General features: G+C 44.1%; 1 long non-coding RNA gene across 1 annotated transcript in view; it reads left to right on the top strand.

Moving 5' to 3' along the window:
- Positions 1 to 4,894: 4,894 nt before the first annotated feature.
- Positions 4,895 to 25,521, top strand: part of LOC115088710 — a 39,106-nt gene continuing 18,479 nt past the window's right edge. Inside the window, exons 1-2 of the long non-coding RNA XR_003855830.1 lie at positions 4,895 to 5,091; positions 11,046 to 11,225. This is a non-coding gene — a long non-coding RNA (uncharacterized LOC115088710). The remainder of the gene's footprint in view (positions 5,092 to 11,045; positions 11,226 to 25,521) is intronic.

Below are 25,521 nucleotides of genomic sequence, written 5' to 3'. Positions count from 1 at the left end.
CTGCGAGAAGGAGAGCTGCAGAAAGTAATTCAGACTGAATGATTGTAGCTCTGGCTTACTTGCTTCTGGGCAGGCAGATCCAGAGAGAGCAACAGATAAAAAAGTGTGATCCCCACAAAATGATTTGCAATTGCACCAAAATCAAAAATACTTCTTTATTGTACCAGTTCCAATTTCCTAAATGCCCACAGAACACTGAAAATAGTGTATATAATACCTCCAGCCCAGCATTCAGTAATACCACATACTAGTCAGTCTCCATTAGGGGCTCTTCAATTTATAGATGAAAAGGCTCTCTCTTTGTTCCATAAAATATTTCTCGGTTTGTAAGCGCACTTTTTTTTTTTTTTTAGAAGTATATTAATTAAAGCCACCAAAGGTGCACAGCTATTTATTTCAATCCTTCACAAGAGCTGCACAGTAGTTTGTCCCAGTTTCCCTTTCGGGCTTCACTGAAGCACTCTTTCTCTCTCTCTCTCTCACTGAAATCCCTCATGGCTCATCGCTATAAGTGAAAATGCCAACATGTTAAAAAAAAAAAAAGAAAATGCATAAGCAGAATGAATTGTATACATTCAGCTAACCAGCAGTCCTTCACAGTATATAGTGTAATTACCGTTTCATCATGCAAAATGTATTCAGAGTATAAAAAGCATGCCAAATGCAGCATCTCTTTCCAACCCAGAGGCTGCAAAACACGAAGGTAATGTATTCCAGTTTGGCTTGTTACAAATGTGTCCCATAGTCCACAGCAGAACTTATTAAAAGGTCCAGCATTTCCAAAACCCAAAGAATCTGACAGTGAAAGAGATGTTGGAAAGCTGGGAGGTGGGGAGGGTTAGGTCTGCGGAGATTTCCCTGGCTCTCCTGTGCTAAAATGCCTCTTGAACAATATTTCTGTAAACGCCCCTTGGCACAAAACGACTTCAAGCACTGTCATGTTGGGAGCCAGATGGTCAGGCTATAGGGGTTTCCACTTTTAAAAGATTTTATGGAAATAATTTGAACATCCAGGTTATTTTCACAGTCAAAAAGTAAACATTGAAAAATGAATTCAGATTGCTGGCAAATGGATCCTTTTTTTTTTTTTTTTTGGTTCTTCATTTCTGGAAACAAGTTTAATTATTGAACATAATAAACATTTTGATTTTTTTCAATATTTCCAATGAGAGAATATTTTACCTCTGATATACAAAACAATTTTTAAATGTTATTCTCACTCTAATATTTGTTAACACCATATTTTGAACAGAAACCATTTCCTTTACAAGGATTCTTTCTCACCAAGATACTATCAGGTAAGTAATTTCCTTATTTAGTTTTTCTTAACGAGAACAAGTGTTGTAATTTCAGTTTTAATCCAAGAAAATCTGATTCTTTGTGTTATCTTTTTATCATTACAGGGTCTTCAAGATATTCTAGAATTCTCCAGGATTCTCTTTCAGGTAAGTATGAACAGGTTTTCTCTTTTTTGTTTTTGTTTAACTCCTCAATGACTAACAGCTCTTGTCTATATATGTGTTGCATTAGCTTACTAACAGGCCGATACAGTAAAAAATGCGGGAGAGCGGGCGAGTGCCCGCTCTCCCAGCGTGTGCACAGGACACTCTCCTGTGCGCGCGATACAGTAAATAAATTTATTTAAATTAGGCCTGGCGGTAAAAAGAGGCGCTAGGGACACTAGCGCGTCTCTAGCGCCTCTTTTCGGACAGGAGTGGTGGCTGTCAACGGGTTTGACAGCTGACGCTCAATTTTGCCGGCATCGGTTCTTGAGCCTGCTGACAACCATGGGTTCGGAAACCGGACGCCGGCAAAATTGAGCATCCGGTTTTCAACCCGCGAGCCGCGGGCCTATTTCAAATTTTTTTTTTTTTAACTTTTTTAAACTTTCGGGACCTCCGACTTAATATCGCCAGTTTTTACTGCTTTTCTGTGCACTTTCCCGGTGCCCAGAGAAATTAGCGCCTACCTTTGGGTAGGCGCTAATTTCTTAAAGTAAAATGTGCGGCTTGGCTGCACATTTTATTTACTGAATCGTGCGGGAATACCTAATAGGGCCATCAACATTCATTTGCATGTTGCGGGCGCTATTAGGTTCGGGGGGGTTGGATGCGCGTCGGAGCGCACTGTACTGTATCGGTCTGTAAGGAAATTAACCAAACTTTGTTGCAGTTCATTGGTGTGCACTTATCTTAATTTTACTTCTGGGTAATAAATTTTGAGGGCCAGATTTTAGTAGCTACGCGCGGGCATAGATTTGTGCGTGCAACCCAGCGAGCACAAATCTACGCCCGCCTGTTATACAATCCAGGGTCGGCGCGCGCAAGGGGGTGCACACTTGTGCACTTTACATGCACCGAGCCCTAGGAGAGCCCCGATGGTTTTCCCCATTCCCTCTGAGGCTGCTCCGGAGCGGCCTCGGAGGGAGCTTTCCTTCTGCCCCCCCCCCCCCCCCCCGCCACCTTCCCCTACCTAACCCGTCCCCCAGCCCTACCTAAATCACCTCCCCTACCTTTATTTTATAAGTTTATTTTATAGGTTGTGCGCGCCTGCCGAGTGCCAGCGCCCAATCCCCCGGTATGGCCGCTGTGCCGGAGGCCTCGGTCCCGCCCCTGCCGTGCCCACTCCCCGCCCCTTTTTTCAAGCCCCAGGACATACGCGTGTCCCGGGGCTTGTGCGCGTCACCGGGCCTATGCGAAATAGTCTCGGCATGAGTAGAAACGGGTTTAAAAGGTTTAAAATCCGGCCCTGAGAGTGCAACTTGTGAACGCTGGATAGAGAGCGCTGACTGAGAAATGAAGTGAAGTTTTGGTGGCTTGATATCGGAGAATAGAGTGTGCTGCTTGATAGTGCTGACTGGACCCGGATTGCCACTCTTGATCATGAAGTCTCAGGATACAATGTTTTACCGACTACGCCAACTCAAATCAAATCAATAATGAATACTGGCTTCCTCATACCGCTAATCTTTCACAGCCTACAATGTTGCTAGTGTGTGTCTTGACATCTAATTGAGACTGGAGTTCTTACTAGCAGAAATATTATAGGCAATTTTATCTGTGAGAACTTATAGAGTAAGATAATAATCAATGATGATTACTTTCTCTCTCTCTCTCTCTCTCTATCACATTCCACACTTACAAATTTGCCAGTAAAGACAGGACCAAGTTATGGGATTTCTACATTCCAAATTATTCCAAATATTTTTCCTCTAAGGAAACAACACAGAAGTACCTTTATCTACAGGTATTGTGTATTCAACACTGCAGTACCTTTATCTACAGGTAGAATGGCTACAATCTGGGACTATGAAATAGTTTTTTTTAAAAGTAGAATGTTCTTCAGTTAAATAAATTCAGAATCAGATCACCACTCATCCACTTTTATTCACATTCACTTAGCTATCAAAGCTGATAAACACCACAAATCAGCTATTAAATTAAATTTACTTTAACTACATTTTTACCTCTTTCAGCATTAAATTTACAAACACCACCACTTACATACACTTTCACACTTTAACCCAGCATTTCTAAGTGTTTTGGGTAATCTGTGACTGGAATATGAGTTTGGGCTCATTCCTTTCATCTTCATCTCAGCTCTGCCTGCAGTTTCAGAACATGCTCAGTGAAAAATCCTCAGCAGAGATTCCTATGCCTCTGATGTCATTTTAGGAAATAGTACTTATCTACTTCAGGAAACCTACTTATTCTCTAAGGAACTTCTTAAAAACCCCTTGGATTAGGAAAACATCCTCAGAAAAAATGTTTAATAAGCTCAAAATATTCTCTTTAGGTAATTTATTTCTTAAATCTTTTTGTGCTTTGGTTTAACTTAGTATTGTTACACAGACTTGATCACTTAACTGCTTTGCATCAGCACTGAGGTCATCTAGCATTGCTATGGCTTTACCTAGGGGATGGCTTTGGGAGTTTTTGTTTTTATTCTATTTCCTTCTCTGAGAGCTGAACAGATGTTATTCTTAACCACCCTTAATAACATTGCCCATTAAATTGAATAGAGAAAACTAGTCAAATAAAACCAATAAAAACTCCACTCACACAGTTTCAAATCACTGCAAGGTCTCAGTTTAGCTTCCAAATAAATTCTACAGGTGTTCTGTGTCTTTTCATGACCATATTAGCTAATTTAAATACTCTTAAACTTAATTATTGTTATAACTTGCAACTTAAACGTTTTTTTCCCAAACCAAAAGTCAAAACAGTGTTTTTATAAGATCATCTGGAGACCACCACCAAACCCCACTTTCAGAGGTGTTTGATCACTTTTTCATCTCAGGGACTGCCTGGGGAAAACAGGTAGAACAACTCGCTTAAAATTCACTTTTGACCCCTAATTCTAATTGTGGTCAGATTACTGTAACCCCTGAACAAGTCCAATACTGGCAAGGAAATTAAATTTATTAAATTTAAAAGGTTTATTAAACTTATTGATGCCGGATTCACGAAGTTGCTTCCTAGCTAGAGAAATTAAGGTAGGAGCCTCTCCCCATGCTCCCCAACATAAATGCCATGTGTTTACATTTTTTAAATTGCTTATTTAGTTTTTATTTAACTTTAAAAACTTCAAAATTGCCATCAGGCACTTCTTCGGCCCTGACGCTGTATCTCCCCTCAATATTGCAGTGGCAGCATTCCAACAGTTGCCGCTGCCTCTAGGCTTCAAACACACTCAGCAGCAATGATTACATTAAAAAATGATTGCGGCCAGCCCCAGGAGATGTCAGGAGTAGGAGTGGCAGTCAGTCTTGCTGCTGGCTCTGGTTCCCGCCTGTGACTGCTGCCTCATCACTTCACACCGCCGGTAGTTCTTCAGGCTCCTGCAGTACTTCCTGTGCCTATCACAGATCACTGCTGCTTGCAGTAGGATCACTTCCTCTTCTCCCAGCCCCACAGAAACCTTCTCCCAAGCCCCTGGGTCACTTCCTCACTATCATGGCTTTCAGCCGCTTGAACTTTTAATCGTGGCCTGGAACCACTAGCAGCAGGATTGTGCTGCTCCTCCCAGGCAACAAAAAAAATTCTTGCACAGCTCCAAAGGCCTCCATAGCCCCATCAGCTACCAGGACAGGTATATATAGTTTTGCTTTGTTTTTCACACTTTCTTGCTTCTTCCTCAGCAATATAATTAACTGTACAGTTTTTTGTTGAACATTTAGAACTGTCTGGGAGATGCATCAAGCCATGTTAATGCTCTAATGCATGTTAAGCATGTATATCACGTGACAGAGCAATATCGCAGTGTTATCGCAGCGATGTATTTATTTATTTATTTATAACTTTTATATACCGCGGTTCCTGTATGGGATACAGATCACCTCAGTTTACAAAAAACTGAAACTTCGCACAAAAGCAGTACATAAAACAAGTGAAAAACAAGAAATAGTATAAGAAACAAGTGTATCAAATAACTGGTACAAAGAACTCAAACTGAATACTGAATATTATGTATGAAATAACAAAGAACGCTATCTGAATATTATATACTAAGAATCGGTCCGGGAGACTGTCACAGGGAAATTAATGGGAGAGTGAGAAATAAACAAACATATAACAAGTACCATATGTGGGTAAAAAATACCGTACATTGGGCTGAAGGAAGGGGAGAGAAAATACACTAGGTAAATGAACATTGGGAACTGGATAGGACTGAACATTGGGACCTGGACAGAACTGTAATTAGACCGAGGCAAAAGTTAAGGAAGGTACATTGGTTGTTGGATATCATGCAATATATGTGATATATGTGATATCATGCAATATATGTATATCTTATGTTCCCTGCCCTCCTTCCCTCCCCATTATTGACCTTCTTTGCATGTGATTTGCATGCATAAATAATGCAAATGCATGCAAAGAAGGTAATGCCTAGGCAATTTCATTCAAATATTTTATCATGGCCGACCGAGAAAGTGGTCACCCAGAGAAAAATAACAACACCTGTGTTTAAAAAAGGATTGGATAAGTTCTTGGAGGAGAAGTCCATTACCTGCTATTAATTAAGTTGACTTAGAAAATAGCCACTGCTATTACTAGCAACAATAACATGGGATAGACTTAGTTTTTGGGTACTTGCCAGGTTCTTATGGCCTGGATTGGCCACTGTTGGAAACAGGATGCTGGGCTTGATGGACCCTTGGTCTGACCCAGTATGGCATGTTCTTATGTTCACCTTTTCAATGTTTGGTAAATGTAACATTAGAGCCCAGGGACACTCCTGCGTTACATTTACTGGGTCTCCAAAATGGAAAAAAACTTCCCACAATCACATGGGGAGACTGACCCCAGTCTCAACCCAGGGCTGCCAATCGAGGTGGCTCCCAATTCCTGTAAAGTGATTAAAAAGTAAAAAAGTAGTCGTGTGGCAATAGCCTCAGCCTCCCCACCCGCAAAGGTAGAAATAAAATGTGCAAGGCCCCCCCGGCCCTCTCCCGCTCTGAAAAGTGTCAAAATAAAGTTGAAGGCTCCTGGCCCCACCCTGACCCCCCCCCCCCCCACACACACACACACAAGATATGCAAAATTGAGCAAAGCCCCCCAGCCCCCTAAAGTTCTTACAAATAGACTTCGACCCCCAGCTCCCTTCACCTCCATCCCCCCAAAGGTCTTAAAAATAGGCCACGCCTCCCCGACACCCCACCCCACTCCCCAACCTCCCTCCTGCACCCCTTGAACCTTAAAAAGATGAAGTGTTTCCTGCGTCAGAACCGGGCGCACCCTCGCACCTGGCCCGGACCTTGCGCCAGGCCATGGGACTGAGGTACGATCCCCAGACCTTGCCCCGGTCACATGACTAGGGCTAGGTCAGGTCAGCACCATTTTGAAAAATGACACAAACGGGGCCTGGTGCGAGGGTATCCCTGACCCTGACGGGGGAACCACTTCGTGTTTTAAGGTTTAGGGGTGGGGAAGTCAGGGATTAGGGTTGGAGCGCCTTGGGGGGGGGGGGGGGCTGGCTCATTTTAAAGACCTTTGGGGCATAAGGAGGCTGAGGGGGTCTTCATCAATTTTGCATATCTTGGGGGGGTCAGGAGGTTCTGGGAGCTTTCAAATTTAATTTGATATCTTTGGGGTTGGGGGGGGGCATTGCGCATCTTGGGGCCCGGGTCCATTGCCATCTGGCCATAATTTTTCTTTTTTTTTTTTTTTTGGGCAGCTCTTTAATGCGATGGCGGTGCCTTGAGGTTGGGGCTGCTGTTGCCTTAACAGGTCCCTAGGTGCGTTCTTTTGCCCTGCGGTGTTGGGGCCCGAGATAAAAGAATATGCCATAGAGCCATAATGTTTTTTCGTGGGAGGGGGGTCCCACTATTGTGGCGACACCCCCTGCAATAGTGGGACTCCTCCCATGAATAAACATTGTGGCTTAGTGGCTCTAGGCTTGTGTTTGCAATCACAGCTCCCTTTAAGACTACTGGGCACTTCTGCATATGGACATTTAGGGGTAAATTTTAAAAAACTACGCCTGCACGTACTTTTGTTCGCGCGACTGGCGCAAACAAAAGAACGCCGGATTTTAATAGATACGCGCGTATCTTTTAAAATCTGGGGTCGGCGCGCGCAAGGCTGCGCAAAATCGGCAGCCTGCGCATGCCGAGCTGCGCAGCCTGCCTCTGTTCCCTCCGAGGCCGCTCCAAAATCGGCCTCGGAGGGAACTTTCCTTCCGCCTCCCCCCACCTTCCCCTCCCTTCCCCTACCTAACCCACCCCCCGGCCCTAACTAATTCCCTCCCCTACCTTTATTCCAAAAGTTAAGCCTGCCCAAGGCAGGCGTAACATGTGCGCGCCGGGCTAGCTGCTGGCGCGCAATGTTCCAGTCCGGGGGCTGGTCCAGAGGTCGCGGCCACGACCCCAGGCCAGAACCATACCCGCAGCCCCGCCCTCGGAATGCCCTCGATGACGCGCCACCGCGCCACGCCCCCTGACACGCCCCCAACATGCCCCCCCCCCCCAGGAAAGCCTCGGGACTTATGCGAGTCCCGGGGCTTTGCGCGTGCCGGCAGCCTATGCCACATAGGCTCGGCGCACGCAGGGGGAGCTTGGGGCAGGTTTTCGGGGGGTACGCGCATATCTTACAAGCGTACCCCTTTGAAAATCTGCCCCTTAGGGAACTCGACCACAGAAGAGTGAACTTAAGGAGCAGAAGCAGTGCTTGATAAAAAAAAAAGACGTTGATAAAAACTAATGTAAAAGTGGTATTTCACATAAAGCTAGATTTTAAAAGACTCACACAGGTGGTTCCTGGCACGCGCACATGGACACAGCTATTTTCTTTTTTTTTGCAATTTACTGTTTATTCAACTTTTTCAATATTTACAGAGAGTAAACATTATACGATACGTAGATCTGAATATCATTTAACAAAGAAATTATTGTTAATTCACAAATTTCACAAATTAGTCCCCTATCTACTATTCCAAGAAATCCTTGGGGGAGAGTTTTAACAAGCGGTTATTTAGAAGAAAGAAAACACAATCTTAATTTTAACAGGAACGTTGCATGCATGTAGCAAAATTTTATTCCAGCTACGATATCGCTATGGGATTACGGGATTAAACTGGTTCCAGAAACTTTTGTAAATGATTAGGATCAGGAAAAATATATTTTGCATTCAAATGTTTTACAACACATTTCGAGGGATACCTAAGACTAAAGCTAGCCCCTCTAGACACGGCTTCAGATCTTAATAGTAAGAACTTCTTTGAATTTCCTGTGTTATACGAGAAATATCCGGATACATGCTTATTTTGTTTTCCATAGAAAAGCTCTAAGAGGTTTCTCATAAATCTTTTCATAATCATTTCCCTGTCTGAAGCAAACGTACAAAATAATGTCATTCTCTTTTGCATCTCTGTTTCCACAGAGAGTTCTAATATTTGAGTCAAATTCAGTTGCTGCACATTATTTTCTTCTGGTTCCAAAGTAGTTTTCTCCATTGCTCCTTTTTCCGGCAGGTCTAGGACAGGAAGTCCCTCCGCTGGTATTTTCAGAATTCTTATCATATATTCTTTTAACATCTCATATGCAGATATTTCTTTTACATAAGGAAAATTAAATAGTCTCAAGTTCAAATACTTAGTTTAGTTTTCAATATTTTCAATTCTTTTCAGGTTTAAATCTTCCATTCTCAAAATTTCTAGCTGGGTAGTCTCCAACTTTTCAATACGCGATTCCATCTGATGAATTTTAGATGATTGCTTATTAATTTCTTGCTCCAAATTCAAGAATCTGCTATTAGATTCAATTGTTATTTTTGCCAAACTAAATATAGCTTTTTCAAGTCCTTTTATTGCGTGCCATAGTGAGTCTATTGTTATAGTCTTTGGCTTCTCCATAGGAACAAACATTTCCAAAAATGTTTTCTGGGCCAGCTGCTCCCCTCCAACAGTGTTCCCTCTCACCACCTCCTCAATAGCCCATGTCTCCTCCTCACTGCTTCTGGGTAAATCACTCATTTTAGAAATATTTAGGAAGGCATCTTCAGAAGAAAAGTTTAGTCCTAGAGGACTTACCCTTGCAGTGTCGGCTTCAGTTGGTTTCAGAGGTGGGGGTGGGGGGGGGGAGGGTCACCGGAGCACCGGGACTCAGCGTGATCTCGTCGTCCAGTAAGCCTGGCATCCGCCCTATGTCGGGACTAGCAGCGGCCTCCTCCACCGTCTTTTCTTTTGCTACAGCAGTAGCGAAGAATGTTTCAATCCTCGTCTGACCATCCTCGGACACCGGCGATGATGAGGCGGTTAACTCCCTGAGTTTGGCCTTTCTTTTTGAATGCGGCATTGGTAAAGAAATTTTTTTCCAGGAATACGAGGAGAAACCAACTTCACCACCATTTCGAGCAGCGGCCATCTTAGGTCTCCCACAGCTAATTTCTAACATGTGCACATGGATGGCCTCCGTGCGGGGGGAGGGGGGATTTTAAAAGAATAGTGCAGCGATGTGATCGGGCCTTTGCCCAGTTCCCTCCCAGTCTGCTCCAATAAAGGAGCGGATTAGGAGGGAACTTCCCTAACCCTTAGCCTAGCCTTCCTCCCTCTTTCCCTCTCCTCTCTGACCCCTAAACCTACCCTAACTAGAATTTTTTTTATTTGTTGATGAGCTTACCCACTCCTCCAAGCAGGAGTAAGTTCTGCGCACCAGCCAGCTGCCAGCACGCACTTCCCCAGGACAGGGCCTAATGGTTGCTGTCCCGGCTGGCCTCTGCCCCACCCCTCCCCTCGGCTCACCCCTTTCTTCAGGCTCGGTACTTCTGCTTGTATCGGAAGATACGCCCATGGTAAGACCTTTTTAAAAATGCACTTGGTGTGCGCAAGACTCGGTCACGTGCGTATCTCCCTGATTTTACGCGCGCCGGCCTTTTAAAATCTACTTGATAGTGTACCATAGTAAGTGACGGCGGATAAAGACCCAAATTTTCCATTCAGTCTGCCCAGCAAGTTGTTTAATATAGTAACTGTCGTTCCATGCAGGTTACACCTTTGCAGAAATGTTACATCTAACACTAACACAGTTTACCCCATGTTTTCATTTCCATCCTCTAACAATTAGGAAGCTTCCCTATTTATCCTACGCCCTCTTAAATCCCATTACTGTTCTTGTCCTCACCACATCTTCCAGGAAGGCATTCAAGTCATCCACCAACCTTTCTGTGAAGAAATCTTTCCTGATGCTGCTCCTGAGTCTACCCCTCTTAAGAGTTTTATGTCATCTTCTAGAAATGTCTCAGCAGGTCACAAGAGAGAGTTTAACAATTCAGTAATGGTATGGGAATTTTAAAGCTTTGCTTCTCTGATGGCATAAGGGGAAAAGGTATGCTCAGAGCAAGAAAATGGTTATAAAGGCAAGCCCCTGAGTGATTTGTGAAGATGCAAATATAACAGCGCCTACCCAGTTTGCTTTTCCTCCAGTCCGTGGGTGGGCTCTGGATAGGGGTCCAACGAGAACAATTATGAGAAGGGGGATTGGTGAAAGTTGATGCTTTGATACAAAAGTAGCTGACAATAAGCGATTTTGCCTGTTTTCACCCCTCTAGCTCTAAGACCAACCTGCCCACCCAAGTATGGGATCCTCTGGGGGGAGATGAACAGGAGAGATGTTTTCAATGAACACCCATCTTAATTCTCCCACTACGCTATCAGCCTCATCTGGGTTGGCAGAAGGCCCTCTTATTCAGCCTGCTGTGACAACATCATATTCAGTTTGGAGGGCCCTGGTAAGACTGTAGTCTTCAATTTCAAAGTGTTCTGCATGGAAATAGAGCTTAACCAACAAAACCAAATTAAGGTGATACTATTGTAGGCTGTAAATCACCTCTGCAATCCCTGTTTGTTAGACTAAAGTAATACATTTTTTGACTAGTTTTGGGGCGTTAACACTCCCATCCTTGGGTTCAAACAGAATAATCAGGTCAGAGCAGTAAATGACATTGACAGAAACTACAAGTGGATCATAAAATACATTACAATGGTAGTGTGAAGGGGAAAGGGGACACAGGAGGGGCTGGTAGATGTGTTAGATAGAATGATAAGGTGACAGATACTAGAGATGTGAATCGGAACCAGAATCGGATCCGATATCAGTTCCGATTCACATCTCTAACAGATACTAGAATTTAAGGATGCACAAGGCAAACATTTTTGTTTTGGTTTGCTTTATTTTTGGGGTGTTTTTGAAGTAGAAATATCGGCTGTGTGAGACGTTCTCTCTATAATAGCTACACACCAGCCTTGAACATATGCTATGCTATGCTATGCAATCACTCGTGTACCTCTCGCCTATAGTAGACTATCCTTTATTGTAATCCACTGTGAGACCTTTTTGGGAAAAGTGCAATATATCAAATGTTTGTAAATAAATAAATACAAATAAAATATTACTTTATAGCTGTAAAATAATGTGGTGCCGGCCAGCCCTGAGACTGGCGCCATTTTTAAATCAGAATTGGTGGGGCAGGAGCAATTAAGGATCATCCTTTCATCCTCAGAGCGCTAGAGAAGATGTAAGGGAGTGGCAGGGCTGGCTTTCTTATTTATTTATTTATTTTCCAACATTTCTTGGTAAATCGCGCACACTGTTTTCTAACAGCATGCACTATTTACTGTAATGAAAACCCTGCAGGCACCAAGGATTTGTTTCATTTGAAATGAACCAAACCCATAAATTAGTTTTTCCAGTTCTGATTCCACATTTGTTTCATATGAATGCACGTTCCTAGTAGGAATGATTTCTGTTAGTGAGTTTAAGGCTCTATTAAGACCTTTTGTGTCAGTTCTGGAGACTTTGATCATTTTAACTTCTAAAGTGGGACGTTTCTGGATTGATCGGAATTTCCCCTTTAGTATCCTGGTTATAAGGTCATCGAAGCAGTGGTCCGATTCCGCTATATTGATGACCTGTACGATCAGAACCATAAAAAGCACATTCAGAACAGTCCAGGAATGTAAGACATAATTCATATTCATGTTTTTTTTCCTGTTTTTAAACATTTTCCGAATCTGCTTTTTGTTATATGATCCCTTCTTTTTCTTTTGTTGAGTTTCTCTTGATGATGGAATCAGAAAGCATGATACTAATGATGATAAAAGTGCTGCACCTGCTTTTCATGCATGTTCAGTGCATGGTAAAGGAACTAGGCAGCTCCTGGGGTTCCCGCTGCTGCTGCAGCTACTGATTTGATTCTCTGCTTTTTTTCTGGCTGCCTTCAGTCATTGCAGATTGAGAGACGAATAAAAACTTGTTGACGCCTCACTTTTGAAGTCTTGAATGACAACAGCGGCTACTTACAAATGCCTTCGAATCTGTTGCCAGGCATACATGAAGCTAGGACTTCTGCCCTGCGTTTAGACCTGTAGATATGTGTGGAAGAAACAGAGCCCTCCTGTGGGGCAGATGAGGCTCTATTTCCTATGCCTCTTACCCCTGCTGTCCTGTGCTGACGTTCTGAATGCTATTGTGAGTCCTCAGGTGGCACTGAAAACCATGCAGGAGTTAAATATGTTAGAGGAAGCTCTGCTTTGCTGGCTGAGGGGCCCATGCTATAGCCTAATAGACAGGAAAGCTGCCATTCAGTGATGGAAAAAAAGTTTACATAGATAGAAAAAGGTGTTTTTCATTATTTCCATACATGCTGACCTTTCAAACCAACAGTTCTTCACTTTTTTTTTTCCACATTGCAGAGCTTTTGCGGAAGTATTTTTGGATTATAAGAATGACTTTTCTATTTCAATCATGATTCTGGATTTTCCCCCAATTATATCCTGTGGAGCCAGGCAGCCTAAGTCTTTGAGAAGGCAAACACTTCCGGTTAAGTGGCATCCACTGAACGTAGCCAGATATTCAGCGGCTGCCACTTAGCTGGATAAGTCCCTAATTTATTTGACTAAGAAGCTCTAAGTATCGGCCTCCCCATTGTATTTTTGGGGGGTGGGGGAGGGGACTTAGGTTGATAGAAGGCTAAATAAGTTAAATAAACCCCAAAGTCTTGATTCTCAGTAAATTAATCAGGCTTACAGTCTACAGATCAAAATTTGAGAATCACAAGGGTGGAATGACCAAAGTCCAGTCAAATTATGGATGTCTAGTTAGGAGGCTTGTGGATCATGATCTAGGGAACACTAATTTCGAATCAGCCTTCTTCTATTTTCTTTCCCTTTAGTTTATCATTATCACAGTCTTTTCTTGCTAGGCACATTTTTTCTTGCTGCTGTCATGACAGGTTCATGTCCTTCCAGAGATGAAATCCATTTCTTTCCTTTGTCCCATTTTAAGCCCAGTCTATTTTGTGGATTGTTCTTAAAAAAAAAAAGGTATATGTTATCATTTAAGAGCCCTCTAATAGAACAGAAATCCAATATTATTTCAAGTTCGTTTCTGGTATTCTCCCGGGATCTGGTATGATCCTTAATAATTGGTTTCTCTTCTGTTTCCAGATGTGCGTTCCAATCACTCATTATATACCTGCAGAGAAACTCCTGTATCAAACACATCTGTGCAAAGTTCACTTCCTCCTATCTGATCTCAGCTTTGTTTGTCTATTATATACAGGAATAGAACTCACAGGAAACTGTGACCTCTCCTTAAATCATTTTAGTTTTGTCAGGTTAAATAACATGCAGTAAATTAGTTCAATGCAGCAAGGCCCAATTTTTTTTTTTTGTTGCTACAGTTAAGAGCAGCCTGCCATGATAGACCCGTAAAATTCAGTTTTCTATATCTACTGAACATCATCTCTTAAAATATTTTGCCTATAGTGCTACTGATCATCATTAGGTGACAACTTCAATGCAAAGGTCGGTAACTATGGTGTGCCAGTCCTCTGAGTACATTTTATTTCACCCGCATTTCCAGATTTTGACCCATTTTTTTAAATGTCATCAGCTCAGACTGCTCTTTGCTTTCTTCGCTTTCGCCCTCTGTCATGCCCTCCAGTGTTCGATTAGCTAATTTGTCACCAGAGCCTCTGAGTGCATGACCAACAAATCTCATTTTCTGTTTGACAAGGCCTTCTTCCAGGACATTTCCACTTTCCATTATCTCATGGCGCTCCTTCATTTGAGATGATGCCCTTCCAACTAATCTTCAGAATTATTCTATATTGCCACACTTCAAATGATTGTATTTTCTTTATGATATCTTTACTGTAAGTCCATTTTCCACATCTATAGTCTACCCCTGTAGAGTTGTAATCACTCAATAGTTTTTAAAATTAGTTTAAAATCCTAAGAACTCCTTCCATTCTAAAGAGCCAATTGTAGCATATCTAATACGTCTTTTTACTACTGTTAAACATTTTCCATCTTCTTTGACCCCGTTACCTAGATATTTATTTTCTTTAATTCATTCTAGTTTTGTTTGCATCAACAAAAAATTTCTATTGCCCTGGTATACTTTTTAACTATCATAATTTTCATTTTCTTGGTGTTCAAGCTCATTCCATAGCCCTTACAAAAGTTACACATAACCTATCATTTATTGTAGATCATTCTTACATGCCAGTGGTACTGGATGGTAGCATAGAAACATAGTAGATGATGGCAGGAAAGGACCAGCTGATCCATTCAGTCTACCCACTTATTCCTGTTTCCTCTTCAAGAATATGTCCCAGCAGCCAGCTGTAGCATGCAGCTGCTTATAAGATGGCGTTGCTTATCCACGACAGGGTTTGTCATTGCTGTGAGTCGTCCTTCCCTCCTCCCCTGACAATGTTCCCTGCTCCCTCTCTGAGGTCCAACTGCACCCTGCAGGATTCCAAGTCTCAACTCAGTCAGCTTGAGTCCTTGCCACAATACTCAACTCAGCCCAGGTTTCTATGAACCCTTTAGCTCCTCAGCATCCCAGAACAAAACTGACAGCGAGGAAAAGCTCCTGGTTGGCAAACTCTTGCAGTTGTGCCCCAGTTTGAGTTCTGGAAACCTGCAATAAGGGCTCTCTATCCCTTAACACCAGCATCCCGATCCCACCCCACTGCAATTTATCACAGTTCAGGCAATAGAAAAAAATGCTCAAAAAAACTTTTCTTTTGCAGCTTTTAAATCTCATTTCCAGCTGCTATAGGCCAGTGGCATAAAACAGACAAATGTGGCTTTTAGATTCCAGTTCAGATTGCAACAGTTTAGTTGCAAACAAACCCCATTAGAGCCATATTTCATCCATTTCTTTAGCTGAATTTGACCCTTTGTGTCTCTCTGGCCTCCTATTCCTCAGTGGCTGCTTTCCAACGGAAAATGATCATTCTCCTTCCTTACTACCCCACCTGTATAAGGGAGGTTGGAACCACCACCCAACCAACTCTCAGGGCCCCATTTGTTCTCTCTCTCACTCAGTAAGCTGGGAGTTGTAGTCTCCTCCGATCTCCATTTTTTTTTTGTCCTGCGGCCTTTACCTGTCTGCTGCTCTGTGTCAGCCCACAACCTTCACCTCCCTGTTCTTCTTCATGAGCTGGTGAAGCACCCGCTCCGTCACAGTCATCTTTTTCATTTGTCCTGCACTGTCTTAGCTTCATAAGCATGCAAGATCTGCCACTTAGTTCACACGCAGATCCCCACTCTTTCCATGTCTATCCACAAAGTTTTGTAATAATCTACATAGCTAGCCATGCTAGCACGGCTGTTGCTTAAGTATCTGCCTAGGTCTTCTGCAAAGCCTGCCAGAGAGACCGGGCTATGTGACATCTGTATTTCCACTGGGACTTTTAGTTATTGCTGTACTTGCAGCCTGCCAGGCAGACCCAGCTGCCAGTTGATGCTATCATCACAACCTGCCAGACAGATAAGGACACAGTTGTCTATGTTGCCACGAGAACATTTCATATTTTCCTCTTTGCTCTTCATTCTGGCAACCACAAATCATTCAAATAGGGCATTTTAAACACTTACATATGTACTGCTAGGTCATGCTTCTGCTATCTCTTCACTTTTAGCAACTAATTATCCTTATCCCATGCAAGTCCGTTACTGCTTTAGCCTTCACCGCCTGCTCTGGTACGGGGATCCATGCATCCATAACCCTTTCTGTGCAAACATATTTCCGGACATTGCTCCCGAGTTTACCTTTTCAAGTCTCATATCATGACCCTCTTGCTCTTTTAGTTCCCTTCCACTGAAAACCACTTACCTCCTGTGCATTATCAATAACTTTAAGGTACTTGAAGGTCTCTATCATATCTCTCCTGTCTCTTCTCTTCTCTAGGGTATGCCTATTTAGATCCTTAAGTCTCATTTCATAGGACGTTGCATGCATACCCTGCACAATTTTGGTAGCTTTTCTATGGACCATCTTCACCCTGTGTCCTCCAAAAGTGGACCTAATACTCTAGGCGAGGTCTCACCAACAATCTATACCATTTCCTTTTTTCCTACTGCTTACGCCTTCTGCCTGGGCACCTCAGTTTCTTTCCCACTCTGGCCATTGCTTTGTTGCATTGTTTCTCTAACTTGAAATTTCTTCCACAAATGGCATGGCATTTATCCTACTACCATATGTATCCTTGCCAACAAACAGTAGTCCTTCTCCAATCCTTTTTTTCAGTGAATAGTTCCGAGAAGAAATGTTTGCTTAACATTTGTGTTTCTGCCTTGTCTCACTCCAAGGCACTTCTTGACTTCTCTCAGTTTTAAGACCCCCCACCTTTGGCTTTTCTCCTTTCACAGACATACCTGAAAAAAATGTTGTCACCCTGGTTTACCGCTATCTTCTCTTCCATTCATGCCTTTGCTGTTTTGACTACTTTCTCTACCTCTCTTGCATTTACAAGATATTCTTCCTTGTGCTTCTCTTTCTGAATGATAATAGATTGCCTTTACTCTTTCAGTCACTGCCTCTGAATACCAAATAAGTTTCTTTTTCCTCTTTTATTTACTTCTGGAGCCCAGCAGCTCCCAAGAGTAGCAGAATGGGCATTTGTATGACAATGTACTAAATTTTCCAGTTTAGAATGAAAGCCATTACCTTTCAGCTCTTTTCACTTCCTGAATAAATAACTTTGTATTCTTCTTCAGTTGTGGGGATTATTTTGGTGATGAACTCTCTCGCCTCGTTCCAAAAGGTTTCAGCAATTCCAACAATATCGACCTTCACCTCTTTCATTTCCAGAATTAAACAAGTACGTTTTCCAGCTATCATAAGGCTTCTCACATTGCATGTAGGAACTTTATAGCAGTAGCTTGATGTTGGTACAGAGCCGCTAGCTGTCTGTTATAATTAGTGAGGTTTGGGTGGACCCTTGGACCCTATGACAGCTGGGTCCAAGGGTCCCTGTGGCCCCTCACGAGAGGAAGTCCCGTGAGGGGCCACAGGTCAGGCTCAGCTTAGGACGCACAAACACAGAGATTGATCTTTTATTAGACAATGTGATGAAGCCATCAGAGGTGGCAGTGGAGAGCAGTAGAAGTAGCCCGGCTGGGTTAGTATCCCTTAGGTGCTGGAACAGCGACTCCTCCAGTAGCAGTCCTGTAGTGGAAAGAACTGAGAATAATGAGTACAGTGGAATATGCACAAGCCCCAGTATGGAGAACCCCAGGATAGGGAGAGCAGGCCCTCGAGGAGCGAGTACCTGATCCCTGAGAGCTGAGAGGCTTGAAGGTGATGTACTCACACAGCGGTTCCACGTAGGAGATGGCACCAGGGCTAGAACTGAGGCAGGCCCTCAAGGAGCGAGTACCTGGCTCCAGGGAACAGCTCTGAGGTGAAGATGGTAGTACTCACTGGTGTTAAAGATAGCAAATCATTCCAGGCAGAAGAGAAAGTAGGAGCAGGCAGCGAGTCAGGGAACATGGGCCCTCGAGGAGTGAGTACCAGTTTCCTGATAGCGACCTGAAAAGCAAGTGAGGAGCAGGTACCTCGTTAGCGTTAAGAGTCCAATGGAAGATTGGAGGCAGAGTAGCTGGGTACGGAGAGCGAATCCCATCCGTAAGGAATTCCCTTGCTAACTCAAAGGCTAGCAAACAATGTAGGCCTTAAATATCTGGGCAGCGTGATGTCATCACAGGGGGATGCCCCTGAGGTTCGAGCCAAGTAGGAAATAAGAGTGAGGGCCGCGCAGCGTGCACGCCCTAAGGTACTAGTGAAGCATGGCGGGAGGCAGCGCCCAAACCAGTCTGGGGATGCCTGAGAGGATGGCAAGCAGACGCCACGGCAGCCAGGCGTCCATCCGCAGCAAGAGGAGGAACAAAGAAAGAAAGGTAGGCGGAGTGAAGCCGTCGGGAAGGGACGGTTGCAACACTGTCCCACAGTCTCCCCACACATACACGCACACACACACACACACACCACCAACAATCTGAATTGTTAGCGCTGTTAACACTAACCTCCCATTTGCCAAGAATTGAATTTTTGTCTGTTGTGCATCCATAGTTATGTTCAGGGGCTGATAAATGCAGAAGACCAAGTAATTACCACGTGGCAGATAAATTTGCCAGCCATTGTTACTGTTTGACTGATGATGAGAAAAGTTATTAAAAATTACTTCAGAAAAGAGCAAAGAGGGATTTAATTGTTTAACTGAAAAATCACAATTCCAATTGACCCTGGGAAGGATATTTTATTTCTGGGATAATATGGTTTGTATTAGTGAATGAGTGATTACATTTGAACAGAAGGAAAAAAAAGAATGTCTAAATTGATTAACTGTATGTTATAAACGCGCATGTTATAAAATCAGGTGTACATTTGTGCGCGCCGGGTAGCGCGCACAAATGTACCCCGCGCGTGTTGGATTAAAAATCTGCCCCAGAGTGTAATATCACTAATCTAGGGACTGGATCTGACACTTACTAGTAATCCCCATAGATGCAGCCACTCAGGAGAACAATAGCAGGAATGTGGATTAACCTGTCTTCATTAAAGAAAAGGAAATTATCAGGTAAGTAGTAATTTCTCCTTTCTTAGCATTCAGACAGGTTAATCCACACCAGTAGGATGTACCAAAGCGAATCCCACAGTCCGATCAACACCGCAGATGTGAAGGCTGTATCCTCCCAGGCCTGCGGTAATACCTGGAAAAGGTGTATATGGAGGACCTGGCTATGCAACGGCTGCTCTGCATCCACATATACGGCCGTGATAACCTCTTTACTCCAGTGGGCTATTAAAGCCTGCGATGCCAGCTCAGCTTGTTTACTGGTGCCATCATCCATTTCCCCTACCATGTGACAAGGGCCAGCCAATGGCACCAATAGCCCCATCACATGGTAGGGGCTAAAGGCCACCAGTGCCATTTTGGTTAGTAGCAGCTGACAGCCTGGGAGCAGCAGATCGATCCCGGGCCCCCTGCTGGACTACTAGGGGTTTTCATCAGTCTTGGGCGGGGGGGGGGGTTATTTTATTTAAATTTGGGGGAGCAGCACAGGGGGTGGGGGACAGCAGCATGTGGTCCCCACCTCAGGTGACACATTGTCTTGATCTGCCCCTATCCATAACAAGAAATACCATCTTTAAAGTAAGTAACTTCAAGGAGAGGCTGCGCAGTGGTCGAAAGGTGGGACGCGCCATAAAATCCAGAACCAGATTAAGACTCCACAAGGGCACCAGCAACCGCAAGGGAGACTGAAGATACTTCACCCCTTTTAAGAACTGGGCCAAATCTGGATGGGCTGACAAGGATTCATCATTCACCTGACCTCGGAAACAGGCAAGAGCTGCCATCTGTATCTTCAAGGAATTAAGGGCCAAACCCTTAATCAACCCATCCTGCAAAAAATCCAAAATGAGTTAGATCTTTATTGAATGAGGATGAACTCCTCGAGCCTCACACCAAACCTCAAACACTCACCAAACCTGAACATAGGCCAAGGAAGTAGAGAACTTTCGCATGCAAAGCAAGGTGAAAATCACAGCAGTGGAGTATCAATGCTTCAGTAACCAAGCCCTTTCAAGGGCCATACCGTAATACAAAATTGAGTTGAATCATTGTGCATAATAGGCCCCTTCTGCAGCAGATCCCTGTCGACCGGTAATCAGAGAGGAGAGTCCACCAGGAGCCTCCACAGATCTATATGCCATGGCCTCCTGGGCCAAATTGGTACCATTAGAAGCACCATCCCCGTGTATCTGTCGATCCTCCAGATCACTCTGCCCAACATGAGCCATGGGGAAAAGGCATATAGAAGCTTGCCTTCAGGTCATTCCTGCATGAGGGCATCGATGCCCACAGACATCAGATCTCTCCTGTGACTGAAGAAGCTGCGAAATTTTGCATTGTGTGATGACGCCAGCAAGTCTAGAAACGGGAGACCCCAGCAGCCCACTATGAGCTGGAATGCTTCATTTGACAATTCCCATTCTCCTGGATCCAGACTCTGTCTGCTGAGAAAGTCGGCTATTACATTGTCTTTTCCTGCAATGTGTGAGGCTGAGATCTCCTGAAGATATACTTGCATCCATTTCATGAGTTGAGCTATTTCCTGTGACACGTGCTGAGTCTTGGTTCTTCCCTGGCACTTGATGTAAGCCACTGTCGTCGCATTGTCTAACATTATTTGGACCGCTTGATCCTGCAAGCAGTCGATGAATTGCAAGCATGGCAACCGAACAGCATGGGCTTGCAGCTGATTGATGCTTCAGAGAAACTTTCTGTGCTCCAGTGCCCCTGTAGTGTCAATTCCTAACAGTGAGCTTGCCAACCCTGGAAGCTCGCATCCATCATGAGTACTAGCCAGTCCAGTGTTTGAAGGGGAACACCCTTCCTTAGATGATCTGCTTGCAACCACCACTGAAGTTGGATGCTGATCTCCACCAGTAAGTGAAGCCGAATTGACTAGTCCTGATACTGCGAATTCCAACGCGCAAGCAGTGTACACTGAAGAGGACACATATGCGCCTTGCCCACGGAACTACCTCTATCGTGGCTGCCATCAACCCGAGCACCTATAGGTAAGACCATACCATTAGGCGTATTGTTTCTGTCAATAGCTGCACCTGTGTCATCAGTTTCTGAATACTGCTTTCCGGTAGGAGCACCCTGCTTTGCTTCATGTTGAAACGAACACCGATATACTCCAGTGTCTAGGATGACTGCAGATAGCTCTTGGCCAAGTTCACCACTTAACCTAATTCCTGTATGTTATTGTTTGTAAGGTTTTGGGTGGACCCTTGGACACTGTGGCAGCTGACCATGCCCACAGGGGGAAGTCCCATGAGGGGCCACAGGTCAGGCTCAGCTTTGGGACACACAACAAAGAGTTATATCTTTTAATAAACAGATTTGAGAAATCACCAGAGGTGGCAGTAATGAGTAGAGATGAAGCCCGGCTGGGCTAGAGTTTCTCAGGACACTGGAACAGCAATTCCTTCTATGGCTGTGCTGTAGTGGAGAAAACTGAGATAGTGAGTACAGTGGAGCATACACAGAGTTCTGGTATAGAGCCTTGTTGGTAAAGTTACTCACACAGCGGTTTCTCCCGGAAGGTGACACAGAAGCTGGAATAGAGGTAGGCCCTCAAGGAGCGAGTACCTGGTTCCAGGGAACAGCTCTGAGGAAATAAAGTTGGTAACTCACTGATGATGTAGGCAGCGGTTTCTTCCAAGCAGAAGAGATAAGTTCAGGCAGCGAGTCAGGGAACATGGGCCCTCGAGGAGCGAGTACCGGTTCCTGATAGCAACCTGAAAGAAATGAGAGAGGCCCCCGGGGAGCGGGTACCCCGTTAGGATAAAGTCCAAAAGTTGGAGTGGCAGAGTAGCTAGGTACAGAGAGTGAATCCCATCCGTAAGGAGTTCCCTTGCTAACTTGCGGGCCAATACAGTAAAGCGCGGCCGCGGTTACCCGTTTTTTAACCCGCTTTGGACACGCGTTTTGAGTGTGTAAGGCGGACCCGTGATTCAGTATCGGCTTTTACGCTTCCTTATCGCTTGCAGAAAAAGACATGTATCCCTTTCCGCCTGCCGCATGTATATATGTTAATGATCGGATTAGCTAGTCCCTCCGATACAGTAACATGCGCCCAAATTATTGCCTTTTTAACCCGCTTATTTAGCGCATCTTTACCGCATGTTGATCGCCCTATTAGGTATTCCCGCGCGATTCAGTAAGTAAAATGTGCAGCCAAGCCGCTCATTTTACTTTCAGAAATTAGCGCCTACCAAAAGGTAGGTGCTAATTTCTCCGGGCACCGGGAAAGTGCACAGAAAAGCAGTAAAAACTGCTTTTCTGTGCACCCTCTGACTTAATATCATGGCGATATTAAGTCGGAGGTCCCGAAAGTTTAAAAAAGTAAAAAAAAAAAATTGAAATAGGCCCGCGGCCCGTGGCTTGAAAATCGGACGCTCAATTTTGCCGGCGTCCGGTTTCCGAACCCGTGGCTGTCAGCAGGCTCGAGAACCGACGCCGGTAAAATTGAGTGTCGGCTGTCAAACCCGCTGACAGCCGCCACTCCTGTCCGAAAAGAGGCGCTAGGGAAGTGCTAGTGTCCCTAGCGCCTCTTTCTACCTCCGGGCCTAATTTAAATACATGTATTTACTGAATTGCGCGCACAGGAGAGCGGGCGCTCGCCCGTTCTCCCACGTTTTTTACTGTATCGGCCCATATGTGTGGTCTGTACAGGGTAGTTGAACTTGAATATGCTTTGTGGAAAAATGAAATGATAATTTATACTTCTCTATCTTTAATGTTAGAGGCAATATATCTTCTTTCTTTCTCCGGAGGTATTTATCACAAATTCATTCTCCCAGAATTTTGCTTAATTTACACTCACACATGCTGTAAGGTGTCTTTAGAGAGATAATTATTATCTCTCCTCCTTATTTGAGTGTGGAGATATTGTTTGGTATTTAACCAGGTTAATATTTAGATGCTGTATTCCATTTTTAATTCAGTTACACTGTTCATCTGAGATTCTCTTTACACAACTATCCTGTGTTCTTTCATGAAACTCAATAGAGTTATTATTTTCTTTTGTTTTTGTTTCTTCTGTTACTCTCCCTTTTACTTTGTGAATGTCAAAGGGGGGAAAGCATCTCTAACTTAACAGGGAAATAATTAAGGTGAGTTAAAAAACAGGCATAATTCCCAGATAAATAGGTTCAGGCTGACAACAGTGTCTGTTAGGATTTTATCTCAAATCCTAGCCTTAACTTGTTCATACAGAAAAAAAAAACTGTACAGAAATTATTTTCTCCTTAGTGGAAAGTTTTTGTCAAGGTATAAAATTGTTTTGTTATTTTTCTCTCACAAATGTTTATTTCTCATTCACTGCAGCTAACTGGCTGGGAAACTAAAATCCATAGTCCAGCAATCACTATCCTATCCTGACAGCTTACCTTGACAGCTGATACTTATACCAAATACAAGCACTAAAATTCTCAATCACACACTCTCATTCACTCAGAAATGTGCCTACAAGTATTCCCTCTGTATCTTTTATTACTGAATACAGACACTTCAGGCAGTCTCTGAAGAGAAACAGGTGATGAAAGCACCTCTGACTTCACTGTGTCCACTCTCTCACTCACAGTCTGGATCCTAACTGACTGAACTGCCCTGTCAGCTTAGCATGAAGCACTTGGGTTACCATGAATACAGTATACTGACAGTTTCCAGAGCTCCTAGATTCTAGCATGAGCTCTAACAGCCCAAATCAGCTGACAACTTTTACTGAGAGCTAGGGATAGGAACTCTGAAACCCTACACTGTGATAGCCAGTTTTCTCACAGGACAAGCAGGATGGTAATCCTCACATATGGGTGACATCAGTGGACGGAGCCCTGTTACGGAAAAATTTTCTGTCAAAGTTTCTATAAAGCTTTGACTGACACTGGCACACTGAGTGCACTGAGCATGCTCAGCCTGCAATTATCCCTGTGACCACAGGTGTCTCCCCTCAGTCTTCTTTTTTCTGCTCTGCAGTAAGCATAGCGGTTAGGAGCTCTGTGAGAAATTCTCACAATTTTTCCTTACAGAAACACTTAAACTTTTACTTCACAAATGCTTTTTCCCTGCACGGGTCTCCCTTCGCGTACATTTAATCGACGCTCGGTAAGTACTATGCCCTGTTTTTCGGTCGGTTCCTGTCACCTCACTACGGTTTCCCCGGCCTACCAATCGAATTGTGGCCTTCCCTCTCCCTATGTTTTCACAGTTAGCCCCATATAGCCTGCAAGTGTCCTCCTGTGACCCTCTGCCTGGTTATTAGCGCTAGTGGGATAGGGACTTCCACGGTTACCGTTGCCACCAGGACCTCTGTCAAATTCATACCACGGTACCTTCGTGCAGTCGATGCCCCCATCACTACCATTGGTACCCCCATCCAGGCCGTCCTGCCTTTTTCGATGCCATCGACACCCCTCCCCCTGTGGTCCATCGATGCCATCAATCCCCGCATTGATTCTTTCAGTGCCATCAATGTTTTCATCTATGGCGCTGATTTTTCCATCGATGTCATCGATGCCCGGGTGGATGCCATCGATACACACCTTGGTATCTGTGCCATTGATGCCTGGGTCAATGCCATTGATGCCCAGGTCAGTTCCATCTATACCTGGGTCGATTCCATTGATGTCATCAATTCCATTGATGTCATCGATGCCCAGGTCGGTTCCATCAATGCCATCATCGATTCCATCGATGCCCGGGTCAGTGCCATCGATGCCCATGTCGGTGCCATCAATGCCGTTAATGCCCATGTCAGTGCCAGATGCCATTGACGCGTGGCCATGCCGTCGATGCCTGTGGCCATGTCACCGATGCCATCGGCGCCCGTCTCCATCCATCATTGCCATCGACACCCACGTTGTTTCCATTGGTGTCCTCGTCGTTCTTATCGATGCGGCCATCGATTCCATCGATGCTGGTATCAATTTCCCGATGCCATCGATGTCTATTCGATTCTTCGATGCCACATTGTTTCCATCGATACCTACTCTGATGCTGTCAGTGCCTCCATCACTCTTATCGTTGCTCTGTGCGGGCCATCGATGTTTTTTCATCTATATTTTTAACGATACCCTCGATGCCACTTCTATGCCACCATCGATACCGTCAATACTGACATAGCACCGACACACAATGCCCTCGCCTAAAG

The sequence above is a fragment of the Rhinatrema bivittatum genome, chromosome 3, assembly GCF_901001135.1.
Source record: "Rhinatrema bivittatum chromosome 3, aRhiBiv1.1, whole genome shotgun sequence".
Classification (NCBI taxonomy): domain Eukaryota; kingdom Metazoa; phylum Chordata; class Amphibia; order Gymnophiona; family Rhinatrematidae; genus Rhinatrema; species Rhinatrema bivittatum.
The sequence above is the reverse complement of the archived record's forward strand: the minus strand, read 5'-3'. Positions and strand labels throughout refer to the sequence as shown.